We start from the raw sequence: 20,430 nt of genomic DNA, 5'->3' as shown, positions 1-20,430 counted from the left end.
TCCTTCCCTCCTTCCTTCCTTCCCTTCTTTTGAACTATTTATATTTTTTCATCTAAAAAGTGTTCAGTTCTTTTGGCCACCTGTTGATTATTTCTTCTTTTGCTACTTCTTAAAACCTCCACCCACTGTCCCCACTCTCTTTGTCAGTCATGCTGGCATCTTTGCTCATACTTTGGTGTCTTTGTACTACATGATATCCTCCCCAGAGCATCCTTCTCCTAATTCTTCACTATACTAATTCTTTTGACCTCTTTCTGCTATCACTTACAATTGGGTTGCATATGCTAAATTCAGTCACACAAGCTGAACAACAAAACTGCATTAGCCATAGGCAGCAAGCACTTGCAGATGCCTAATGTCCATGCAGAAATGGCCTGTCAAGCTACAGAAGGTGGATGAAACCACATTTGTCTCTTCTAATCACTACATTTTAGTGGGTGTGCCATAAAATCAGTTTAATATGGCTTTATTCCTGTTGGATTCAAATTTTACATTAAGAGTCAGTGAATTATGACACAACAGACAAGAATAGATAGAACCATTATGGATGGGGCAGAACCAGGTTATCCAGTTGTTTGCTATGCTTGTATACAGTGATCCCATTGCATGCACTCTTGAGAAATGCAAGTGAGAATAGGGATAAAATGGGGTTTGCCCAAGACCACTCAGACATCTGTCCTGCAGTGCTTAAGTGTAAGATCTCTGTGGACAACTGTTGTTGACTCTTTGGTTCAGTGAAATATTGCAAAAACCAACATATGCTTCAGAAAAAATTGCCCTCAGTAAATATTTGTCCCTTGTTAAATGGGATACTATATTCCCTTTAACTAACAAACATTTTAGTATTTGACCTCCAGCACCTCACTAGATGCTATTTTGAATTAGCATTTTCTCTCAGGTCCATTACACACCAAGTGTGCCATTACAAAGTAAATTCATTATACTGTTATTGAATACCATTCTCACTTGATCAAAGTAAACTCATTCTTTCACAGCATTGCTTCAAAACACCCAAAAGGAATACTTGAAATTATTAAACAGGTGACAATTCCTGGTAGCTAAGGATTGCCATAGCTTTGAGTTTTGTGGACCAGAGAAGATGGTTTCATGCACATTGCCTGCCTATTCGGCTTGGCATTTTGTGACTGGGTGGAAGAGTGACACTAATTTCCTTGACTCTGTCTGTGCCTCTTGACCTCTTACTCTCATGCTCACTGGAGTACATTTTCGAGAAAAAGAAATGTCTAGTTTTCTGGTTTTCTGAGATAAGTCTTGCTTTTGGACATGGCCTTCCTTCTAAAATAAGGCTCAGTTAAGTATATAGCTTTGCCCCCCCACACACACAATTTAATGTCTTCCATAATGGAAAATCATTGTCTGCTATGCTAAAATAATGTCTGTATTATGAACACATAATTATACATACATACACACACACACACACACACACACACACACACACACACACATATATATATATATATATATATATATATATTACATATATATTTTGGGTGGAATTGTAGATACCCATAATAAAGAACAAAAATAATATGATAATTAGTATTTATATAACACACAGCCCATGTTAAAGGAAAGTTTTGGCCTAAATGAGTACTTGAGAGGAAAAAGTTGTACAAAATAACAGTTTTACTAGATTGTTTCTGCACAGGAAGTTTAAAATTTAGTTTTGCCTATTTTTTTTAAAAAAATACAATTTAAGAAATCAACATAAGCAAAATGCCCAAGCCTTTCCATACATTTTAGTCACTTGTTGAATTTTTATTAAATGTTGCTGTCTGTATGATCCAAACTAAGCAGAAATTCACATGCATTCATTCTTTAAAGCCAATAATAACTATGGACAGAGACAAAGCACAAGTCTTACCACTGTGCCTTTTTTTCTAAGTTGTTTAAAAATTGTGGGATGGTGGGGAACTATGTGCAAATCTGCCCATGTCCCTGACAATGTAAAGTAAGATGATATGGTATTTCAAGTTTAAAATCCAAATCTGTTACCTGAATTCAGAATTACAGGAATTAAGAGAGAAGATATAAGGCTGTGTTTCTAGTTTGGATTCTGTCATAAATTATTATTATTATTATTATTATTATTATTATTATTATTATTATTATTATATTTTGGTCTTGGTGGGCAGTAACTAAATCAAATGTATTAGATACTGAAGGATAAACTGAAGGTGAAATCCCACAGCTTTTGTTTCACTTGCCCATTCTTCTGTATTGAAGTTCATTGAGTCTTATAGGCTTTAAGTCTGCTTAATTTTCATATAGTATTTTTATTTATTTTCCAGATTTTCTACAAATAAAATTCTAATATTAAAAACTAATGACAATAAGTAATGAAAAAATAAAGCTTAAAATTCCCAAATACTATTTTATTAATTTCATTTTTAGTTAATTTGTGAAATTTTTTATTTTTTTCATTTGAGAGTTAATCATCCACATTAGAACAAGTAAACAGGTATTACACCATGAATATCAAAGGATATGTTCATATCACATAGATCCTATGAAGCAGAGACTCTGCATTGCTTGTGGGTTGCTAACAAATAGTATATTTGTAGAGCTCCTTAAATGGTGCATTGTAAATGATCAAATTTCATGCACACAATGACAGTGCACCTACATGCAGAAATGCCAGAAATCATAAAATTTAGGGATGCATTTGATGAATTGAGCAGGAATGGGAGCCTTGAAGAGTGGGCCAAGATAACTGAACACTGCAGTTAATGCGCATTTAACTCCAGGCACAAGTCATAATTTGAGTTGACATGACATGTTGCCATAGATCATTGATTTTCCGGTTAATGCTGAAAACCTGCGTTGTGTAATTTATTTCAATGCCTGAGTAGGTCTTTGCCAGTCTTTAGCTTTGAAGAAAGTAAACTTACCATAAAAGTTTGAAAACAGTTTCAGTTAGAACTTAAAGAACCCCAAGACAGTTTTTCAGAAAATGGGTGCTGAAAAGTAATTCTCAGAAAAGCCAGGTAAAATGGCAAAAAACTGTGGTTTTATGAAGTGGTTTAAATATATCTATGAATGATATAGGATAGATTATGACCCTATATCATTCTTGCAACATTCATGCTTTCTACAGTAAAATTTCAGTTTGATATCCTATGACAAGAAAGATACACCTACAATTGACCCTGTTTTGGTAAACTGAGTAATAGGACAAGCAACAAGAAACATTTATGGGAGGGAAGTTGAGAGCAGAGCATGTACCAGAGGCCCAGGAAATTGAAGGAGCAGAGATTTAGAGAGAACTGATCAGTGAGCAGGCAATTCCAGCCAGAAACAAGGCCAGAGTTTCTGATGAGCTATTTGCTATGTCAGAAATTTAGAATAAAGGATTATGATAGTTTTTTATAAATACAATAAGCATTTGAAATAGGTAAGCTTATCCTGTTTTGTATGATATAATGTATACATGTACTCAAAATCACATGGCACAATACTGAATATATTTGTTTATCAGTTAAAGAATCAGATTTTATTTTAGAATAAATATATTTTATGCTGTTAATAATGACCTCTTTGGAGGACAGATGTCTTGGTTGCTAGACCCCAGAATAAGATTTGTGTGATATTTTTGGTCTATCTGGATTGAGTGGAAGGAGTGATCTTGTTTTATGTGATTATGCCTGTACTGCTTTACTTCATTCCTTCATGCTCTCTGGCTTGTATTTTCTAGAAAAATGTTGGTTTAGTGTTTGGAGTCAAGACTTGTTTTGCTTTTCTTCTAGTATGAGATTTAAATAAATTATTTGAATAGACACACATCTCAGCATCATTTGTCCCTTTATTTCTCCTGCCATTCTTTCATCAGTATAAGGAGGACATCTTTGACATTCCTCAAATTATGTTGATGGGAACTAGAAATGTATAAAACCATTTCTTTAACCTCACAAAATGTGATGAGTAAAGGACAGAAATACCTGTATTTTTCAAATACAGTCTTTTCTATGGGCATTAATAACCTTAGTCTTTGAAAATGTTTTCAAGGATACTGATATGTCTTTCTTGATATATTAAAGAACTTGCCAATATTTTGTTTTGTTCTTTATTTCTTTCCAAAAATACCATGCATTATTTCATTCTGATGTAGGCTGAATTTAAATTGTGTACTGCAACGAAGAGAAAAGAAAATGATGAAACTCTCATGTGGTGGACAGATTCTGAGAACATGTAAATTACTCTAAAAGTTTTTGAAAACTAATAGCAATTACCGCTGACTAAAAATCAACCTGGGTATTTACTGCTGCTTAGCATTTAATCCTCTAAGTCCTGTATTTCCTTTTACTAAAACATTGTAACGCTATGTTTGTGAACCATCGTACTGTCGCTTATTTTAGTATCCTTTAGGCAAAATATGATTATTCTTAAGTTACAAACACCTTTGCACTTTATATTATTGTATATATTTTTACATTAAAACTAATGCTCACATTTAGTGTTTTCTACTTCCGTTCCTACCCAGCTACAGCTGATGTTTGATGTATATTTCATTTAATTTCAAGACATCATATCCTTGTAATCTTGTATTGAGCTAGTGAAATAGTACATATTTGTTAGCCATATAAGTAACAAAAATCAATTATTAGTAGCAAACATGCGATACACATAGGTTTATATACTTACACATGTTAAGAATAGATTAGACTTTGAAAATCCCACATGGAAGGCTTCACCTTCCCTGGGAAGCAGAAAGGGAATGGGATGGAGGTTGGAAAGGGGACAAGGGAGGAGGGGAGGGTGAAGGAATTAGAATTGACAAAACAAGTTTGTTGTAAATTCAAAACAAAATTGAAAAAACAAAACAACAACAACAACAAAAAACAACATAAACGAGGAAACCAGGAAAAAAAATAAAAATAAAAAAGAATAGTACTGTATTTGTGGCAACTGCTTTATATTAGAAGCCAATTGTAATTGTATTAAAAATGTTACATTTACACTGCTCTTAAGGGTAGACTGCATGCCCAGCTGTAGATGGCCAACAGAATTGAACTCAATGGCATTTTTGGAGGTTTCCTGTCCCATAATGTTGTGTCAGGATTTTTTCTTATACATACATACATACATACATACATACATACATACATATTTTCTTTTTATCTAAAGATCTTTTGTATATATATTATGACTTCCAATTTAGTGTTTTATGGAATTCTTGAGTGTGTGAACGAGTGAGTCTCTGTGTCTATACCTGTTTCTTTTGTCCTTTCTTGAGCTCATTTCCCTCTGTTTGGTTTGTCCTATTATAATGTGTTAGATTTTGTTTTTATCTTACTATATTTTATTTTATTAGTATCCCTTAGAATACTGTTTATTTTCTAATGAAAAAACTGAAAAGGGGTAGATCTGGATGGGAGAAAAATTTGGGAGGAACTGGGAAGAGTTGAGGGAAGAAAAAATAATCAGGATATAATATGTGAGAAAAAAATCCATAAAAGGGAAAAACACCACTTTAAAAACTTCCTTCATGTTCATATACATTCATGAATACATATGGTGACATAGGATGTTCTGGTAAATGTGTACCCTATACCTTAGATACTCAAAATATAGAAATGTGATAGGCCAATTTTCTTCCTAAAAAAGAACTTGAAAACAAAGTCTAACAATGGATTATATACTCTCAGATTTTGTTAGTTCTAAAACTTTTAACAAACCCAAATCATAAAAATGACAAAGACTGTATATTATATTTATGTGAATATAGTGTAATATTCAAATAATGTATTGAAAACATTTAATACTACTTGCACTAAGACAGGGTCTCTAAAAATGGTGGTAAAGTATATAATAGAGATAGATTTATTGAGACAATGGTTACATGAAGTTTAGCTTTAAACATGCATGACTAATAACAAAACTAACAAATTATTAATAATTCACACATTTGTAGGATTACTGAAATATATATGGAAGTGGAAGTGATTTGCTTATCATTTATGTCACAGGTATTTCATTCTTATTATATTTATTTTATATATTAAGCAAAAGAAAACTAGAATAATTGATGTGCAAATTTTTGATAATAATTAGGTGAGATAACTGTTGACTTTAAAAATCCATTACATCCACTTGGATATGATTATATGTGCACTCATCTCAGAATATGTTCACTACAGAATATGGTATGTGACCAACTTCAGCAATAGGCACATTTTCACATAGACAAACTTATGTTGAAAGGGAACATCAAATGGCAGTACCCCTAGGGTCTTTGTTCTTCAAAAATTATGGCATCATCTAGAAACCTGAAAGACATTAACAACATGTAGAGGCATGAAAGATTGATTCCCCTTGATATAATGTAACATGTCAAAACACACTTTGTTACTTGCATGATCCCAAGTTTTCTTTCATTGAGTGGCTTTAGTTTCAGGGAAATGAATACCTCAGCTCTCAACTGTGTCAGCCAATAGACATGTGTTTCACTTCAGGCAAATTCATTGGCTGCCATCCTTGACTGAAAAAGAGGTAAGAATCTATAGAGAAGCATGGCTTTGATAGGATGCTACACCTGCTCTTGCAAAAGCCCTGTCTTTGCTGATTTCCATATAACACATTCAACTGATACTGAATTTGTTGATTATAAAAAAGAAAGTAAGAACTACACAGACAGAAACAGAAATAAGGTGCCTGCAACACCCCCTGTTGAAGGCTGCATTACTTATTCCGCTTGAATGAATTTATATTGGATAAATCCAGGGCGAAGTGAGAACCCTATTTCCAGCTGAGATTTAAAGATGTTTTAGTAAAACATGCTTAAGCAAATGCATTCTGATGCCTCATGAGGAGGACACACACAGAGCTATCTTTGCAGAAGTTCAGTAAAGTATGTATCAGTAGCTGGAGAAGGATGCTCTCTCTCTCTCTCTCTCTCTCTCTCTCTCTCTCTCTCTCTCTCTCTCTCTCTGATTTGCTCTAACAGATATACCCGGAATGACTTTAAAATTATTGGCATGCACATGGAAATAGTTAAGTATGGCTTCTAGATGGCACCTAAAAAAGGGAGAGAAACTTTTTCTATCCTGGTCAGCAATTATACACACTGCTGAAATGCCATGGTTTCACCCAGAAGATATGTACTTTAAAAACAGAAGGTTCTTTTGCATTGAATATCTAAGACAGAGGAATTACACCTTTAATTAGCATCATTCCACCATACAGGATCTTGAAGGCTTTCTAATCCACCTCATGCTCGGGCAGTGATAAGAAAGGAGAAGAATTGAAGGAGCAAAAATAAATATTAAAGTACATAGGAATTAAATATTACCTATTTAAACAGCAATTATGCAGTTGCAAACAAGATCATCACACCTGTACAAGAAAAGACATGCAAGCCCCTAACATCTGCTTGGATCCACCTGCCAGGCACCTGTTTTGCTGTTTCAATGCCATTTGATTGCTGGAAATGTAGAGGCTCTTGTGAGGTAATGAGTGATTTTACATTATGCATGATTGAAAACAGGTGTTCTAATGCTGTACAATTCTATGCATGAATAATTCAGTTTGTTTAGAGCAAGATCTTTAAAAGAAGTACTGCATGAGCTTTATTATTTCTGTAAACATGAAGGTTATTTTTTCTTAAAAAATATATGCTTGTTCCTTTTCAGCCAGCTTGTTTATGGCAATTTTTTGTGTGTAATTTTATGGATGAGGAATGATATTGTGAAAGGTAAAATTTATCATACTTAAAACATGTAAGAAGGAAAATTGAAAGGTCTGTTAGCAAAAGGAAAAAGGGTATTAAAATTCTGTGTTCTAAGTGAAAATGCATGATTATTTCCTTCCTGCTTTGCCTGATTTCTGATGGCAACAAAACATTCATCTGAGAGCTATAATTAGGGAGGGGTGAACTATTTGGGAAAATAGAGAAATTGTTTTGTATCTCAGCCCAAACAGCAAGCAGATCCCAGACTTCTTTAAAGAGAGAATAGTCAGTCAGCCACACTTCTCTTCTCCCCAGATATGCTAAGTTCACAGCCTCTTGTAATTTCTCCTGCAGAGTATCAGGAAGAAATTTCCCTTTGCTACAATTCCCATTTAAAGTTTTGCTTCTCAAGACTCCAAGAAGAGGTGTTACTATCAAAATATTACGTTTCAAATATTAAGACAAATCTTAAGTTCTTAGTGCTAGTGTTAAGACCTCATGTAGAAAACATGGGACATTACTGTGTTCAGTACTATGCATGGTTAAATAAGAAACATTTCTGAGGTGAAAGCAAAGAATACTTATTTGCATTATATTAATTAATGTAAGTGTAAGTAATGTAAAGAAAAAAGAGGTAATTCATCTCGTCTACATGTATTGACCTTGGTTTTAAGAGTGCATTTACAGGTAATAATGCCTTCCTAACACATACCAACTCTGCATGCAATTAGCTCTAACCTTTGCGTTTGTCTACCTCCCTTCGTATTAAGAGTGTGGCTTGCTTCATAAAGGGATCTATTACTGGAAGTTTATAGTTAGAAAAAAACGCAAGAATTTTATGTGGCGCTCTGGTTGAGCACTGGGACAGAGGGTGGAGCCAACAGTCCACCCTACTTGGGAGACTTCTCAGAGCAACTCTGAACAAAGGAGACCTGCCTAGCCACACTGGACCACCTGGAATTTCCACCTGCTTGGTCTCTGACCCCACCTCCAGTCCTCTGCTGGAGTCCCGGGCCCCTCCCAGAGATCTGCCTATCTCTGTGGGTACACTCTGAGTTCTCGCCAGCAAGATCCTTGACCCCCAAAGCAGGGCCTCTGCTAAAGAAAAAGACCTCAACTAGAGAGTGCCAGTTTCCAGTGAGATCCGACTATTGTGCAGAAACTTCCCAAGTTTCAGCTCAGCCTTTGTCCTCTTCCGCCAGCCATTGGCTAGAGCCATTGGCTAGAGGCATCTTCTACTGGATCCTCAGCCCTGACCCCATCCCTGGGTCCCTGTCTGCAGAGAGACCTCCTATAGAGCTACAGATACTGAACCTCTGACCCACATAATCCCACCAGGGAAAAGTACCATAGAGAGAGAGGGAGACCCCACCAACACCTACTGGAAGAAGCTATGGGAAGACAGCAATACAAGAAAACACCTAACAACAGAAAGACAAGCATGACACCACCAGAATCTAGGGAATCTACACCAACTAGAACAGAACACAACAACAAAGCAGAAGAAGGGAACGACTTAAAAATTACCATCATAAAAATGGTAGAGGTCCTCAAAGAAGATGTGAGAAAATCCCTTAAAGAAATGGAGGAAAAAACAAACAAAAAAGTGGAAGACATGAACAAATTCCTTAAGGAAAGTAAAGAAAGTACAGAAAGCCATGAAAAAAACAATAAAGCAGTTGAAGGACTTCAAGTTCAAGACTTGAAAATTGAACTAGAGAAAATATAGGCAACACAAACCAAAGGTATGCTGGAAATAGAAAAACTGGGCAAGAAATAGGGAACTACAGACACAAGCATAACCAACAGAATTCAAGAGATCGAAGAGAAAAATCAGGAAGAATTTCATGTGGTGACAACACTCGGAAAATGACAGAGAAAATGAAAAGATTTTGTGTGTGAAAGAGAGCCTGACCATCACTCTTGGTAGTAAGTGGACCACATTGGCTCCCACAGGGATAAATGAGGGAGCTGGCCTTGGCAAGCCTTTCGAAACATAACCTCACAAAATCAGTCTAAGGATGGGAGGATTCAGAGACTAATACTATGAGACATGAGAACCAGAAGACAGAATTTTGTCTATATCACCATGACCCAACATCAAATGTTCTCTCAAGTTTGAAGAACACAGACTTCTTTTTGAAACTGATAAATATCCATGTAACATTGCATTTGTATTTCTCATTTCAGTGGTCTAGAACACCTAAAATATTAAGATGAATGGTATAAAACTGAAATTTTTGTTGATCTAAGAGGGTTGAGTAGTAAGCCTTTCATATGATTCGATCTATTTCTGCTAAGCGTCACTTAACTTGACTTCAGGGTTCCATTGTTCATGAAATATGTAACCAGTAAGAAAAACAATACTGTTTGACCGAATTCAGTGAAGGGCCAATGTGCAAGAAAACTTGTTTAGCAGCAACCTGAATCGTAAGACCTGTGACCCTTGCAGGTGTTGGGAATGCTTGACCTTATACCGGGAGTGAAATCTAATTATTCTTCCAATGATTCTAAGCTGTTTTTCATCTGTTTTAAATTGGAAATTGACAATTTATAATTGCATAAATGTATGGGATACAAGGTGATAAGTTATGAATACAATGCATAATAATTAAATAAAGCTATTTAACACATACATCACCTCAAAAGCTTTGCATTTTTGTTAGTGAGAACATTTGGAATTTATTCTATTAGCAGTTCTGAAATTGGAAGGATTCTATTGTGCAACAATACTCACCATGCTGAGGAATGAAACAAAGAGTTCTACCTGTCTATACATCTGACCATCACTTCCTCATCTCTCTATAATCAAATTATATAAGCATTCTTCTCTTCTCTTTGAATTCAATATTTTTAGACTGATGTGAGAAAAAGCATGTAATAAAATCTTGTTTTTCTGTGTGTAAACTGTTTCACATAGTAAGCTTTCTGCTGCAGATAACAGAACATTCCATATTTTAAAAGCCAAGTAGTATTCCATGATATATGACCACCAAACTGTTTAGGCCTTCATCTATTGATGTACACTTGTGTTGGTTTCATGGCCCATTGTAATGCCTTTTCTATGTATATGGGAGTGCAAAATTCATTCTATCTAAATGACTCCACATATTTTCAAATAAATTTTCAGAAATAAAATTTCTTAAGCACATGATTTTTCTATTATGCAGATTTTCAATTTCCTGAAAAAAAGGCAATACCAATTTATCTTTGCACCAACAGTGTGCAATGGTTCCTTGCTCCATATCATCCTGAACATTTATCATTCATTTTTCTCATAAATAGTCTCATATATCTTACTGATTACTGATTTTCATTTCCTTGGTGTCAAATATTATACATGTCTTCAGGTGTGTTAGCATTTATGTCTTCTTTCAAGAAATTCCTGTTTATGTTCCTTGGCCATTTTTTTTAAACTTTTTGATTGTGTGTGTGTGGGTATACATATATGCCCATATGTATACATTCATGATTATACGCATGGCACAGCATGCCTATGGAGGTGATAAGACAACTTTTGGAAGACTGCGCTCTCCTGTCATTTTACTGGGTCAATCTTGTTGCTTTTGAAGCACTGTGTATTTCAGGCAAGCTATACAATAAGCATCTGGACAATTCTTTGATCTCTGAGTTTCATTTATCATAGACATGCTGGGATTACAGATTAAAGTGCTGTTTCTGGCTTTCTATGTGGGCTCCCAGAATTGAATTCAGGTCATTAAACTTGAACTGAAAATGTTTTCACCCATTGTGCCATCTTTCTGGTCCCATGATAATTTTTTTGGGGGGGGCAGGAACAAAATGACCTGTTCAGTTTTTAATTTGAAGGGACTTTATCCTCTTGTTATTATGTTACTTAAATGCCTTAGTTCTTTTTATTTTTATCTTCTTCCCCATTTTCTTTTCTATAATGAATGTTTAACTCAGGTCTCAACATGCTATGTAAGTACTCTACCAGTGAGCCAAATTTCAAATTCCCCAATCCCTTTTAATTTTATCTTGATATAAGGGCTCAAAATGTTGACCAAGCTGGCCTTCCTTGATTCAGTATCTCAAATAACTGGTGCACTATGCCTGGATTAACACTTTAGTATTAGCTCCTTATTTTATACATAACATGATGTGCAAAAAAGAAAGAGTTTGATGCAACAACCCTGAGTGTATTTTGCTTCCATTGCCTGCGTTGTGGGGGTAAAATTTAAAGCACATTGTCTAGATCAGTGTCATAATAATTTTTCTTAACTGTTTTAGTGAATTGTCTAATAAATCACACAGAGTTTTGTATCTTCTTCAAAAATAACAATTAGAATTTTTCTTTGAGAACCAAGTTACCATATGATTAGTATGTTTCTGTAGATTTTACATCCTGGTTTTGATAGTTGATTATAATTGCCAACTTGACACAATTTAAAAGCACTTAAAATAAATAGGAAACCTCCACGAGGTGTTGTCTAGATTAGGTTGGCTTAGGGGATTGTATGTAGGGGATTGTGTTGATTATATTGATTGAGCTAGGAAAGTCTGACTGCTATGGGAGGCACCATTCCCTAGAAGAGTTTGATTTACAGTGTAAAATGTGATTTAGTGCTAGCATGCATGCACTCCTGCTTTCTACTTGTTGACAAGCAGTATAAAAGGGCTAACTGTCCTGAATTATTGTTGTTGTGACTGTTCCACAGAGATGGACTTCATGCTGAAACTCTATAAGCCAGAATAAACTCTTTCCTTTGTAAGTAGCTTTTGTCAGGGTATTTTATCATATCAACAGAAAAACCAACACACTGTTTAATAGCCTCATTTCAACTCTCAACCAGCTGCTGACATCAACTCCTAGTCATGTGAAGGAGATCTTTAGATGTTTGGCTCAACAGATCCTTTAAGTAACTCTTATGCCAACACCAGTGTAATGCCAATGTTTGATTGTTAAATATGGTCAAATATTTTGATACTCCTATTTTCATGTGCAGCTGATTTCCTTCCTAGTAAATCAGTGCTGCCCATTAATTGCCTTGATGATGTAATACAAAGGTTGTACTATGGTAACCACAAGTCTTCTTTTTAGAGATTTTCTAGTTCCACTTTCTTCTGTGTCAGAACACTTGCTTTCAGGTTCCAGCTTTCATTGGAAAACATGAGGCTATCTAAAATGGCCAGTCCCATAGTAAGCCCAGGCTCTGAATGATGAGGAATACTTTGGAGAGAGATCAGAAGAAAAGATGCTCTGCAGCCTTTCTGGAGCAGGAACTTAGGCTCTGCTAACCAATGGCTGCCACATCATCAAAGCTATAATTCCTTGTCAGGGCTTTTCTGAATTATTAGCTCATTAATCTGTGGGTATAATAACATGTTTCTTCTTGATAAATAATTTTTTTCTGCTAAAACTTTTTGATAAATACAACAATGTGAAGATGTTTGTAGTGAAGAATTGGAATAGAATAGAATTTTCTTTAGGATACAACTCATCCTAAAGGATGCTAAACACTCTTATGCTTTGAGAAAATTTAGTTAACCTTCAGCCTCAATATTCCCACCACACAAGTGTGGTATTGACTTCATTTACCTCTAAGGATTCTTATGAGAGTGAAAATTTGAATTTTCTAGAATAAAATATTGGCAACAATTTTAATCATTATTCAAATCCCTGTAGTAGGATAGAATGTGTAGAGAAATTCATAACTCAGAGTAACCGAGTCAATACTCTGTAGAGACATAAAACTCCTGAAGGTTGTTCTAGCCTGTCACCTCCTGCTTTTCATCTTGTTAATTGTGCATTTCAGCTAGCAGATGCTCACCTTGGAAGTCATAAACCCTAGCTTGGAAAGCAGGCAGATGCTGTGTAAATGCAAGTTATTCTCTTAAGTGGAAAATTTCACTCAGATCAGAATGAGCATATCCAAGCTCACTGTACCTGTTTGAACTCTACATGAGGTTCAGTGCTGGAGAGGGGCACTGGTGAGGAAATTATCAGAGGGGAAGCACATATCTATTATTTTGGCCCTGGATGAAGTGATTAAGTACCCTGATTATTCAAATGGTTAGTAAGTGGCAAGGATACATTCTGGTTATAATTCAAACTAAAGGAAACTCTCTTTTTGATAGAAAGAAATGATAGTGATCTGTAGGCATAGTATACACCATCCTATAAGGGAAATACATGAGAAATATTGATTGTAAGTTTGATGATTTGTACTCCAGTTCAGAACCTTAACTGTAGGAATTTAATTGCTGAGTTAAACTGTCAGTTTCTTGGGGGCAGAACTCTTGTTTAACTTGATATAAATGTTCACAGACTTTTAAAATAGAAACATAGTATTTTGAGTTGGAGAAAAGATTGGAGTCTGTAGCCAGCGTACCTGTAGTCAAGCCTCTTTGAGCTGTGTGACTTTATGCAAGTTCTTTAATTTTTCATCTGTTTTATATATGTATTCTTTTTCTATAAAATTGCATGAAGGTGGGTTCATGAAGGAGGGTTCCTGGGTCTGCTGAGTACAAAAGGGAGGGAGAGAAGCTAAGAGATGGTCACAGTTCTTATCAATCAGCCTAGGAACTCTTGTTGTTTGGATATGTTAAAAAAAATCCAATTATCAAGTTATTTAAAAAAAGACAAAGTTAATATGGATTCTCCTCAAGGTGTGATGGGACTACAACACATTGAATTGAAATAGTGTATGAAGAAAATGCACACAACAAATCTAAACTAGCAGCCATTATGATTTAGCAGCATAGTGCATAGAGTATTGTCAATGGACGTCAGTCTTTTGTCATCATAACCAAGGTTCCTATGAGAAAAATAGAAAGAAGGAAGAATTAATTTAGGTTCACAATTTCATGGGTTTTAGTCTCTGTATCATGGTTTTGTGGCAAAAGAAAAAAGAAAATCAGACTAGAGAGTATAGCGTATGAGAGGCCACTTTCCTCAGGGTAGACTGGCAACAGGTGAAGTTGGAAGAGATTGTGGCCAAGGTACATCTTATGGAGCATGCATCTATTGTCATACCAGTTCCAAGGTGTATTCAAACTTTCTGAATCCATCAAATAAAAACAGTCAGAGCCTTTTTGGTCTAATCCATTTCTCCTATGTTCTACTTGTGAATACTACTTGCTTCAGAGATTAAATCTTCAATATATGAGGCTCTGTGAGGCTGATGTCTTGATTGTCAACCTCATAGGATCTGAAGTGAACTACTGCCTCTGGGTGAGTCTGTAAGGGCATTTCCAGAAAGCATTAATGGATGGAGAAGGATTCTCTGTCAAAGTAGGCACAATTTTGCAACACGTGGTCCTGACATGAAGAGATGTGAGAAGAAAGTACTGTTGCATATTTGCTTGTCTTTGTTCTTATATTTGCATCCGTTCTTGGCTGTGACTGCAACTACTAATACTGCTACTGCATTTGTCTTTATTGACTTCAGAAATCAGCTTCTTAAGCATTTCAGTGCTACTTTCCTGGGCTTTTCAGGAAATTTTCAAGCTTTCAGAAAAAATACCAAGTTTGGCAGACATTCAACTTCCTAGGCTGGGCACCTACTAGCTTCCCAGCCTACAGCAAACAGGCAAAGTTATTGTCAGAATATCTAGAATCTATAATGTAGAACAATTTAGTAAGGAACCTTTTGTAGCATAAACAACATATATGCACTGATTTTCTAGAGAGGACTGTCTAATATAGAAAGAACACTTCCTGTTCCAAACAATACCAGATGTTTACTCTTGTAGTAAAGTGGCTGACTAGAGGTAGTGGCTCATTGTAATTGTCAATTATTCTGAGAGAACATCACCACACAAGGAAAGATACAGTCCGAAACAGGAAATGTGGATTCTGGTAGCATGAATACCACTTCACACTGTCAAAAAATTCTAATTGCAGCCATCACACATTTTATTTATGGACTTATTGCAATAAAATGATTATATTAAAAAGAGAAGCAAAGACATAAGAATAGTTTCTTGAAGTCTAAACAAAAAATATACAAATGCACACACCCATACAAACATACATACATATATGATAGTATATAGACAATTATTTATATATTCTATTTAGTTGGAAGTTGGTTTCATTCTGCATGACAACTTTGTCAATTCATTTCCATCTATTATATATTTACCCAACTGCTTTAACCTTACATCATGTGAGAATATATTTATTTGATTTTTTTTGTATTTGGTCATATGATTCAGTATTCAAATTCAAAACCAAATTGAACAACAGTTGAGTGTACATAAGATAATGAATATCAAGCCATAAATTTAAATATATAGGAATTATATTTTCCTATATCTGCTTCATGCTTACCATATATCAAAAATTAAATCACTCATGAATAAAGTCATTTTTATAAGTTCAATTCAACCTTTCAGAAAAAGTTAACTCTTTTTTTAATTTATTTAATCTTATTTTATGTATCTATCTCACTCCCCTCTCTCTCCCTCTCTCCCACCATCCTATTCCCCCTGAACACCCTTCCCTACCATTTCCCCACACACCACATGTAGGGTGACAACTTCCAGGAGGGGTCATCTAAATCTGTCAAGTCATTTGGAGTAGAGACTAGGCCCTCCATTCTGCCTCTAGGTAAAGGGAGTATCCCTCCATGACGAATGTGTTTCCAAAGTCCTTTTGTGCACCAGAGATAAATCCTAGCTCCACAATCAGAGGTCTCTTAGACTGCCCAGGCCTTGTAACTGAGACCCATGTTCAGGGGTCTGGTTCGGCCCAATGCTAGATTCCCAGCTATCAGTCTGTGGGACCAATAGTTGCTAATTGTTCAGGACAGCTGTCTCTGCGGTTTTGTATAGCCTGGTCTTGTCCTCCCTCTCTGCATCTGGATTCCAGTTTGGCTCAGTGCTTAGGTGTGGGTGTCTGCTTCTGTTTCCATCAGCTACTAGATGAGGGCTCTATGATTGTGCATAAATTAGTCATCAGTCTCATTATCAGAAACCACTGTTGCTCAAATTGAAAGTTGGGGTCATTCTTGTAGGTCTCTGTACATTTCTCTAGAGTCAGTTTTCTTTTCAAACCTATAATGGCTCCCTCTTTTATGGTCTCCTACTCCCCCCCCTCTGTCTCTCTCTCTGTGTCTTTTTTCTCTAGTCTTTTCCTCTCCTGAATCAATCTTCCTATTCTCATGTGCTTTCCTCTCCTCCCTTTCTATTTCTCCTACTTCCCTCTGCACTCACTGCCCCCTCCAACTCTCAATATGTTCAGATTTTGTTCCTTTCCCTTTCTGTGAGGTCCTTGTATGAATCTCTTAGAATCCTCCTTATATCCTAGTTTTTCTGGTGGTGTGAATTATAGGCTGGTGATCCATTGCTCTATGTCTAAAATCCATAAATGAGCGAGTACATACCATGTTCCTCTTTTAGTGATAGAGTTAACTCATTCAGGATGGTTTCTTCAAGTTCCATCCACTTGTCTACGAATTTCAAGATTCCATTTTTTTTCCTGCAGAGTAGTATTCCATTATGTAAATGGGCCATATCTTCTTTATCCATTCTTCAGTTGAGGGGCATCTAGATTGCTTCCGGGTTCTTGCTATTACAAATAATGCTGCAATGAACATAGTTGAGACATGTCTTTGTTGCATGGATATGGAACATTTGGGTATATGCCTTAGAGGGGGGTTGCCAAGTCGTGTGGTAGAATGATTCCCATTTTTCTGAACAACCACCATACTGATTTCCAAAATGACTGTACAAGTTTGCATTCCCACCAGCAGTGGAGGAGTGTTCCCCTTTCTCCACATCCTCTCCAGCAAAATTGTCATTGGTGTTTCTAATTTTAGCCATTCCTGCAGGAGTAAAATTGTATCTCAGAGTTGTTTTGATTTGCATTGCCCTGATAGCTAAGGATGTGAAACACTTTCTTAAGTGTCTTTCAGCCTTTTGATGTCTTCTATTGAGAATCGTCTCTTTAGTTTTGTATCTCATCTTTTTATAGGGTTATTTGGTGTTTTGTTGACTAGTTTCTTGAGTTCTTTGTATATTTTGTAGATCAAGCCCTTGTCAGATATAGGATTGGTGAAGATCTTTTCCCAGTCTGTGGCCTGCTGTTTGGTGTTGTGAACTGTGCCCTTTGCCTTACAGAACCTTCTCAGTTTAAGGAGGTCCCATTTATTAATTGTTGATCTCTGTGTCTGTGCTGATGGATTTATGTTCAGGAAGCAGTCTTCTGTACCAATTTGTTCAAGGGTACCTCCTACTTTCTCTTCTAAGAGGTTCGTTGTGGCAGGATTTATGTCAGGTCTTTGATCCATATGGACTTGAGTTTTGTGCATGGGTATAGACATGAGTCTATCTGCAGTCTTCTACACACCATAGTCCAGTTGTGCCAGCACTATTTGTTGAAGATCTTTCTTCCTCCCATTGTATACTTTTAACTGTTTTGTCAAAAATTCATGTGTTCATAGGTGTGTGGGTTAATATCAGCATTTTAGATTCAATTCCATTAGTTTACTTATCTATTTTTGTGCCAATACCAGGCTGTTTTCAGGACTATATCGCTGTAGTAGAGCTTAAACTCAGGAATGGTGATGCCTCCTGAAGTTCCTTTATTGTACAGGGTTGTTTTTGCTATCCTGGGTCTTTTGTTTTTCCATATAAAGTTGATTATAATCCTTTCAAGGTCAGTGAAGATTTGTGCTGGGATTTTAATGGGGATTGCATTGAATCTGTAGATTGCTTTTGGCAAGATTGACATTTTTACTATGTTTATTCTACCTATCCAAGAACATGGGAGATCTTTTCATTTTCTGGTATCTTCTTTAATTTCTTTCTTTAAAGACACAATGTTCTTATTATATAGGTCTTTCTAATGTTTGGTAAGTATTACTCCATGATACTTTATGTTGTTTGTGGCTATTGTAAAGGGTGATATTTCTCTGATTTCCTTCTCAGCCTCTTTGTCCTCTGAATAAATTAGGGTTATTGATGTGTGTGTGTGTGTGTGTGTGTAGTTACTTAGTTATCTTGTATCCTGCTAGTTTGCTGAAGGTGTTTATCAGCTCTAGGAGTTCCTTGGTAAAGATATTTTGGGTTGCTTATGTAAAGTCTCATATAATCTGCAAATAGTGAAGTTTGAGTTCTTCCTTTCCAATTTGTATCCCCTTGGTATTCTTTTGTCTTATTTCTTTCGCTAGAAATTCAAGTACAATATTGAAGAGATATGGAGAGAGAGGGCAGCCTTGTCTTGTTCCTGATTTTAGAGGAATCACCTTAAGCTTCTCTCCATTCAGTTTTAATTTGGCTGTTGGTTTACAGTATATTGATTTTATTATGTTTAGGTATGTTCCTGTTATCCCTGATCTCTCCAAGACCTTTATTATGAAAGGGTGTTCACGTTTGTCAAAGCCTTTTTCAGCATGTAGGGAGATGATCATGTGGTTTTCTTTGTTGGTTTGTTTATATGGTGAATCACATTGTTAGATTTTCATATATTAAACCATCCCTGCAACCCAGGAATGAAGCCTATTTGGTCATGGTGGATGATTTCTCTGATGTATTGTTGCATTTGTTTGCCAGTATTTTATTGAGTGTTTTTGAATCAATGTTCATGAGAGATATTGGTCTGTACTTTTCTTTCTTAGTTGTATCTTTGTGTGGCTTGGGTACCAAGGTGATTGTGGCCTCGTAAAAAGAGTTTGGTAATGAATCTTCTGTGTCTATTGTGTGGAATAATTTGAAGAGTATTGGTTTTAGCTCTTCCTCGAATTTCTAGTAGAATTTTACACTGAAGCCATCTGGGCTTTTATTTTTTATTTATTTATTTATTTATTTATTTATTTATTTATTTTTGCAAAGCTTTTGATGACTGCTGCTTCTATTTTATTATGGGTTATAGGGCTATTTAAGTTGGTTGTCTGTCCTTGATTTAAATTTGGTAAGTAATAGATATCCAGAAATTTGTCCATTTCCTTTGAATTTTCAAATTTTGTGGAGTACAGGTTTTCAAAGTATGACCTGAAAATTGTCTGGATTTCCTCAGTGTTATGTCATCCTTTACATTTCTAAATTTGTTAATTTGCATGGTCTCTATCTGCTTTTGGTTAGTTTCGATATAGTTTTGTCTATTTTGTTGATTTCCCCCCACAAATAAAACCCCAAATATTTGTTGTATTGATTTTTGTATTTTTTTCCTGGTTTCTATTTTATTGATTTCAGCCCTCAAATTGATTATTTCCTGGTGTTTACTCCTCCGGGGTGAGTTTGCTTCTTTTTGTTCTAAGGCTTTCAGTTGTGCTGTTAATTCTCTAATGTGACATCCTCTGTTTTCTTCATATGGGCACTTAGTGCAATGTCCTTCCCTCTAGCACTGCTTTCCAGATGTCCCATAAGTTCAGGTATTTTGTATCCTTATTGTCCTTGAATTTTAGGAAGTCCTTAATGTCTTTATTTCTTCTTTGACCCAGGCATGGTGCAATTGCACATTGTTCAGTTTCCATGATTTTGTAAGGTTTCTGCGATTTGTGCTGTTGTTGAATTCCAACTTTAAAGCATGGTGGTCTGATAAGATACAGCGGATTATTCCAATTTTTTTTGTATCTGGTGAGGTTTGTTATGTTGCCTAGTAGAGAAGGTCCCATGTGGAGCAGAGAAGAAGGTTTATTCTTTTGTGTTTGGATGGGATGTTCTATAGATGTCTGTTAAACCCAATTGAGACATAACTTCTGTTAGTTCTTTTGTTTCTTTGTTAAATTTCTTTCTGGTGGTCCTATCTAGTGGTGAGAGTGAGGTGTTGAAGT

Source organism: Phodopus roborovskii, unplaced genomic scaffold (genome assembly GCF_943737965.1).
Source record: "Phodopus roborovskii unplaced genomic scaffold, PHOROB, whole genome shotgun sequence".
NCBI lineage: Eukaryota > Metazoa > Chordata > Mammalia > Rodentia > Cricetidae > Phodopus > Phodopus roborovskii.
Note: the sequence above shows the minus strand (reverse complement) of the source record.